The sequence below is a fragment of the Meleagris gallopavo genome, chromosome 1 (genome assembly GCF_000146605.3).
Source record: "Meleagris gallopavo isolate NT-WF06-2002-E0010 breed Aviagen turkey brand Nicholas breeding stock chromosome 1, Turkey_5.1, whole genome shotgun sequence".
Lineage (NCBI taxonomy): Eukaryota > Metazoa > Chordata > Aves > Galliformes > Phasianidae > Meleagris > Meleagris gallopavo.
This window is the reverse complement of record NC_015011.2, coordinates 170,604,005-170,610,019: the sequence shown is the minus strand read 5'-3', so window position 1 is coordinate 170,610,019 and position 6,015 is coordinate 170,604,005.

Below are 6,015 nucleotides of genomic sequence, written 5' to 3'. Positions count from 1 at the left end.
AAAAAGCAGCTATTCCTGACATTTATTATGCCTCTAACAAAGCTTGTAAGTAAAAGATTAAAACCTACTATTTTGCATACGGAAGAAAATAGGTATTTATGTGTGATTTCAATATGGCACTAATTTCCCAACATACATCGTTTCAGTAGCCATGCTAGATCATAAAGTAAAAGATTATGGAAAAGGTCATGAAAAAAAAAATTAACAAAAGTATGTAATGAATTCCTGGCAAGTTTTACATTCCCCTTTAAAAAAATTACATACACCCTCCCTTCCTCCCTTCACTCCAGCAAATACCATTCATGTTTAAGATTAGATTATTTTTCTCCTGATTTCTCTTTAGCTGCCACAGTGTGACTCGTTCTCAGATTGATTTAATTACAATTATAGCCCTTGTTCTTCTGGTGTTACAAATAAAAACTAGAAAACATAAAGGAAAAGGTCAATATAGGAGGACTGTATGAGCCAGGAGATGTTAAACAGTGCCACTAGTGATTACCATTGATTTCAGTTGGGTAGTTGTTGCCTAGTCTAAGATTAGGTACATTAATACAACAGAAACTAGCTACATTTCCCATCTACCCACTTGAAAGGTGGGTATAGTTGCTATGCCACACATCACTGTTTTTAGATATTGGGCTTGAGAGTGAAACAAACACAGAATAATTTAATAAAATGATATGACAGAGCTACTGTTGATAGAATAATAAAGACCAGCCATCCATGTAACACATGCATGTGTTTCTCTTTGAAAGAATTAAGAGTTTGGTAACAGAGATAATTTAACATCAACTGTTCTAAGCTGTAAATAAAATTGGAAAGTTTTCTTAAAATATGCTTGCAAAGGTAATTTTTTAGCATTATTACTCTAGAGATGCTCTAAGTGTAACATTCACTTGGAGAACAGGGCATACTGAAGATATTGTGCAGTGTCTGAGCATTGTTACTGCATTGGATATAGTCTGTGGTTCTAATTTATATATTTTGAGGTAAAAGTATACTTAGAAAGAAAGTCTTTTCCTGAGAAGACCTATCTGTTGTTTGTTCCGAAACCATTTCCAGCAAGCTTTGAATTTAAGAATCTTGCTTTGTCACAAAGCTTACTGAGTAGTAGTAACAAAGAACGGAAAACTTTGACCTTCCAGTAATAACTGTAATTATTTTTATATTTTCATATATCTCTTACTTTGCAGAGAAAACCTTATTAGAGAGTAGGTACTTAACTGCACTATCCTCACCACTGTTTTTATCTAACAGCCTACATTATTCAGCTAAATATTTTACCCCTGAGTGTCCTCAGTTTGTTCTGAGGTGCTGACATGATTGTAATAGCAAGCACAGCCACCTTAATGGTTTTGCAGGGGAAACAATTAGTAAACTAACAACACGGAGCATTTCAATTTGCTCTGCTGGAGGAGTTCTATGAAGACAATGCTGATGCAGTAACACTTTGGAAGATGGTATTAGTGCCAGAGAGAAAGAGAAATAAATTATATTGGAATAAAGCTCCTGATGCTAACCTGCTTTCTCCAGAATAAATACATCTCAATTAAAAATATATATGATATCAAAACTGCCTCCAAGTAAACAGTAGATGTTTGCGCAATTTTTTGGAAAATATTTGCATTTCCAACAAGCTGAAAATTAGGATTTTATTTCTAAAGCAGAGCTAGTCCTTAAAAACGTATTTACTGAATTCTCAATAGGTGAATGACAGCAAATTGTTGACAATTCGAAGTGGTGTCTTGTAATGCAAAGCAACGCGATGTTTAATGAACTATATCCTTTTGTGAAGTAAGCAACATAGAAACCATGATGATTTCTTAAATGCAGAATCATAGACATGGAAAGGACTCAGAACACTGAGTTTTCATGATGATAGCATGAAAAGAAAGGGATGAACTGGAAGGACATAAACACAAGAGATGTTCAAAAGTATAGAAAGAACAAGAAGTATATCAAGGATTCCTGTCTTACTTAATTTGTAACTCCACAACAAGAACATCCAAAAAGTGAATTTTAAAAATGGTAATAGGAAACAGATTTTTCATGAAACAGGACATACCATGGCAAACATTTCTGCAGGAAGCTTTATGATCAAGAGCTTAGCAATAGGCAAAAGCTACTCAGATATTAGAAATATTCATAATTTTCAAGATAGTGCATTCTGGAAATGAAATGAACAAACCTATTTCCACAGAAAAGTCAAGTTTTCTGGGTGAAGGATGAGGCCTAAGCTGGCAGCAGCTTATATCAGGTAAAGCAAACTATGAGAGTATTGGTGCCATTCCTTGAAATTTCTGTTTCTGGTCACTCTGAAAAATGACATAGAGGATCTCATCCAAATGCTCCCTGAAGCATCTAGCAAGAATTCAGAGACGAGTTAAGCTGAACACCAGAGTATATATTGGTTATCTTTAATTACAGTTGTGTTTTAAAGAAACAAATAACAGCTGTGAATGAAGATCCTTCCATTTTTACTTTCATTTTATCACTTCTTTGCTTTCCTTAGTGGAAAACTCTAGATATAATCTGGGCTGTGCAACACTCATCAAACTAATTACAGTATAAATTTCTGCTCAATTTGTTTAATTAAGCATTAGTTGGGAACTTCTTGGGAAACCCTTGCTGCTATATAGTGAAAACCTTCCTTTATATAAATCATTTCAAAGAATATAAGGAAGGGAGAAATCCATTGAAATTTAGCTCTTAGAAAGCTGATGAATAAGCTAATCTGTTACTGAGAGTTAAATGTTCAACTGCTTAAAAATGGCATAGAAACAAAACCCAATGAGAATGCCATTGTTCTGAGCTATTTTCTTTTCTTAATTAGTCCTAATGCTATTCTAAAAACTATTATTCTCCATGCCATGTATCTTTGATATGAACACAAAATAAATATGCAAAATATAGAAAATGAGTACAACATCTTCCAAAGTGAAAACTCACATCATAAATTGGAGTTGTAGCAGTGAGTAAATTATTGAATTTATGATTCTTTTAGGACAAAAATGGAATATCTTAAATTTATTCATCAAAAACAATGGCACAGTGCACATACATGCAAAACCCAGCAGAAACAAGGGAAGGTCAGCAGGCTAATCACTCTGGCTTATTTCCCTTTTCTGTTCTCCCATCTGCCTATTTTCTCTCTCTCTTTGTATTTAAAAGGAACAACTTGAACACAGTTAGGCTAAAATTTGACCTACTTTTCTTGTTCCTTTTAATGAATTTCTTTTTTTGGCAACATCCATGCAATTTCTATACCTTTTACTTCACACACGGTTTCTCTTCAAAGCAGCCTAAATAATGCCATGCTTCTGCAACTTATGAGAAAGCCTGTAACAGAACACTGATGACCCATCATCAGAGATGGAGCTTTGCATTCAGACAGTGCTGTATGCAGGACTGCTGCCTGTGTGCTGAGAAGCGGGTCATCTTAAATCAACACGAAGTTGTGATTACCAAGGCTGCAGATCAAACTAATAGAAGCAGAATCTCAGATTTCAGAAACATGGTTATTTGGAAGTGTATTTCCACGTAATTTTGTGTAAATAGATTCACTTCGTTTCATATTAAAACATGGCACTTTGCTCTGAATTACCTCTTCCCAGCCCAGCCCTGCCCAAGTTAGTCATTAATTAAAGACTGTGGAAAAGACATTTTATCAGCAGTTGAGTTCAATCATATGAGAGGAAAGAAAACAACCTTAAGTACAGAAATCAAATTAAGTGCTACAAAAAGTCCCCTGTTCGGGTATCAGCCATGCCAACCTCAGAGAAGGAAAATTTAAAATTGCTTCAGGATGGAAACAGAGCCAAGACTGAGTGCAGAAAGGGGCAAACTTGCCAACTTTATATCAGATTGGGGCCTAATAACACACCAATCTGCAAGCACGTTCTTACAATTGCTGTCAGATCTGTTTGGGAGCGAATAAGACTCCTACAGCCACAGCTCGTGAAGGCTCTGGGATAAGCAATGAAGAAGTCAAGCTAGAGAATTAAATTGCTAGGGACTGAATTATTGCTTTCCTTCTCAAACTTATCCCCCTATTCCCTTTTTTATTTTGGGAAGTGGGTATAATATTAAAAAAAAAGCTATCAGAGCTATAACAAGGATGGGACACAGGAAAAAGAGACACGCATAGTCAAACTTAACTGGAAAAAAAAGATATAAAAAAAATTTTAAAAATTTGTTGAAATAACTGATGTTAGATTTATGTGCCACACTCAAAATCCATGGCATAGTCATGTCAGACTTCTCTTTGAAGCTGCTTCCTGTGCTTGGGAATTACACGCAGAAGGTAAGAGTTTGGTTGTGGCTGCCAATCTGAATGTGATGGGACCATGCCAGGCATCACATTTATATTGCCTTGTTTGGGCTTTCTGAGATCTCTGAGAAGACTGCATTGGGAGGTGGTCTGATGAAGAAAGAAGGAACTGGGTACCCACAAACAGCCTGGCTCTGGACCAGAAGAGCTGCTATTTCTTGTTTTTTCTCATGGATTTAAAGCTAATCCAGGAAATCGGGGGGTATGCAACAGAATTGAACTACATGCAGGGCAGTCAGTCTCACTCTGTGTCTGGCAAATAATGGAGCAGATCCTCCTGAAGGCCTTACTAAGGTACATGGAAAATAAAGATGAGGTTATTGGTGGTTACCAACATGGCTTCACCAAGGGCAAATTTGTGCCTGACAAACTTGGCGGCCTTTTCTGATGGAGCTAAGCATTTGTGGATAAAGGAAGAAAAACTGGAGTTGTCTACCTGGACTTGTGCAAAGTGCCTCAAAGTGTTCAGTACTGTCCCGCATGACATCCTGGTCGCCAAATTGAAGAAAAATGGATTTGATGAATGGACGACTCACTGGATAAGGAATTGGCTGGACGTTCACATTCAGAGAGCTGCAGTCAATGGCTCGGTGTCCAAGTGGAGACCAGTGATGAGTGGTATTCTTCAGGGATCAATGCTGGGACCGGTGCTATTTAGCATCTTTGTAGACAACACAGTGTGATCAAGTGCACCCTCAGCAAGTTTGAAGATGATACCAAGCAGAGTGGTGCAGCTGACATGCTAAAGGGAAAGACATGTCATCCAGAGGGACCTAGACAAGTTTGAGAGGTAGGCTCACACCAGCTACATGAAGTTCAACACGGCCAAGTGCAAGGTGAGCGATTCTATAATTCTATGTGGAGGGTTGTAAGAGTAGTTTGGTTAGGTTGTGGTTGGACTTGATGATCTTTAATGTCTCTTCCAACATGAGAAATTCTACAATTCCTGCACCTGGCCTGGGGGAAATCCCAAGCACAAATACAGGTTGGGTGGAGAACAGCTTCAGAGCAACCCTGAGGAGAAGGATTTGGGGATGTTGGTTGATGAAAGACTCAACAGCAGCAAGCAATGTGTGCTTGTAGCCCAAAATGCCAACCATACCCTGGATGTCATCAAGAGAAGCGTGACCAGAAGGTTGAGGGAGGAGACTCTGCTCCTCTACTCTGCTCTCGTGAGACCCTGCCTGGAGTACTGCATCCAGTTCTGGAGCGCCAAGCACAAGAAAGACATGGAGCTGTTGGAGTGGGTCCAGAGGAGGGCCATGAAAACGAACAGAGGGCTAGAGAGAGAGATAGAGACAGGTTGACAGAACTGGGGCTCTTCAGCCTGGAGAAGAGAAAGTTTCAGGAGGATGTCATAGCAACCTTTCAGTACCTAAAGGGTGCCTACAGAAAAGTTGAGGAGGGACTTTTTATAAGGGTATGTAGTGACTGGCTGCTGGGAAGTAGCTTTAAACTAGAAGAGGATAGATTTAGACTAGACATTAGGATGAAATTTTTTACTGTGAGGGTGGTGAAACACTGGAACAGGTTGCCCAGAGAGGTTGTGGATGTCTCCACTATGGAAGGCTAGGCTGGATGGGGCTTTGAGCAACCTGGCTTAGGGGGAAGTGTCCCTGTCTATAGCAGGGCGGTTGGAACTAAATGATCTTAAAGGTCCCTTCCAACCCAAACCATTCTATAAG